Source organism: Charadrius vociferus, unplaced genomic scaffold, assembly GCF_000708025.1.
Source record: "Charadrius vociferus isolate BGI_N301 unplaced genomic scaffold, ASM70802v2 scaffold843, whole genome shotgun sequence".
Lineage (NCBI taxonomy): Eukaryota > Metazoa > Chordata > Aves > Charadriiformes > Charadriidae > Charadrius > Charadrius vociferus.
In genome coordinates, this window is record NW_009647430.1 from 56,235 (window position 1) to 57,851 (window position 1,617).

Sequence of the window (1,617 nt, forward strand, 5' to 3'; positions counted from 1 at the left end):
AAAGGGAGAGCCGGCCGTCCCGCGGCCCCAGCCAGCCCTGAAGCATCTCCCCCCTTCCCAGGGGCTTCCCACTGCTCCAGGCCACCAGCCTGCAGTCACCGGCCGCAGGACAGCGCCCCCGCTGCCTTGCCTCGGCCCACAGCCCAGCACCGGCAGGGCCAGGAGCACAGCACAGCTCTGCCCTTCCGCTGCCTCCGCCTGTCACCGCTCACAGGCGCTCGCTCGCACACCACGTGCTCCTCAGGAGGACACCCCCTGCACAGGGGATGAGCACGCCCCGCCAGGGACCTTCTCCTGCCCTGGGCAGCAGCTGGGAGGGCAGCGCCATCCTCCACCCTCACCTTTGGTGCGGTTCTCTCTCTCTTCCCTTCCAGGTGACGCTCATCAAGCCCCAGGCACCTGCTCCCACCTTTGGACTCCGCCACTCCGTCTACACCGCCCCTCTCATCCCGCCTCTCTGACCAGCCCCACACCCCGCCGTCAGAAACTCCCCCACCGCGGCCCCCTCCTTCGCCTTGAGCCCCCACCATCTTGCCTCCGCTTCCCCGAGACCTGCGATTCCCAGCCCTCCGCACAATTAACTCCTTTTCTTCCGTCTGCCACTCCTGCAGCTGTGCCTCATCTCTGCTGCAGGGCCACCTTAGACATTCCCTCTTTCCGCAGTGTTCACTGCGTTGTTCTATTCACCTGAGTGTTAACTGTTATTTAAGAAAAATAAAACTTGTAACTTTCTATGTGAGACGTCAGTGGGAACGAGCCCTGCGCTCCCGGTCTCTCCCGCTCTCCCCTCACACGCAGCACTTTCTCATAGAGGGGCAGCATTTGCCTTTAGCGCCCTGTTTTTCCCCAAGTGTTAATAATTTCAGCCGGTTTTAGCGGAGCAGGAAGAGGCACTGCTTCCCCAATGCCACGTGGCCATTTGTCTCCCCATTAAAGAAGCAGCCTCGGGAGAGGCTCCCGGACACTCGTCACTGCGTTAGGACGTGCTGAGCGCCGCAGGGGCTCGAGCAGAGCTGCCGAACAGCACAGGGCCCGTCGGCGTGTGCCGCACAGCCCGGTTCGGGAACTGCCACGGCCTCGCGCTGGCGCACAGCGCCCCGAACCAGAAAAGCAGTTAGCCGGGCACACGGGAACTGCCATCTGCTGCACCGGGCTGGAAAGCAGCGAGCCCTCAACCCCTCTGGGCCGGGGGGCTCCCGCTCTCGCCCAGGACACCTCCTGTCCCCGCTCGGGTGCAGGACTGGCTCCTCCTATGGACCGGGGTGGGGGCACCTCTGTCAATCCACGTATTAAACGCCAGTAAAGCAAAACGTCTTTGTATTTTAGTTAAAATAACCCGAGCTGTAAGCTTTCCTTCTCGCACCACGTAGGACAACTCCCAGCCTTTTAACCCAGGCTTTGTGCGCCCGTCTCCCACCCTCGCAACAGCAGCTCCCGGTAAACCTCCTCCCTTCCACCTTTTTGGGCTTTCCCTGACCCGTTTAACTCCCCCGAGCTCCGTGCCAGAGCTCCGTGCCGTTCTTCTTCACGCAGGCCTCATGCACCGCGGGGGTTCAAACCGCGGGGAGGGCGCTCGGCCCCCGCACGGACGGCTCCCGCTCCGCGCTCCCGAGAGGG

At 63.1% G+C, this 1,617-nt stretch overlaps 1 protein-coding gene across 1 annotated transcript in view; it reads left to right on the forward strand.

Moving 5' to 3' along the window:
- ODF3 (outer dense fiber of sperm tails 3) overlaps positions 1–1,617 on the forward strand; it is a 12,949-nt gene that overhangs the window by 3,093 nt on the left and 8,239 nt on the right. The window lies entirely within an intron of this gene.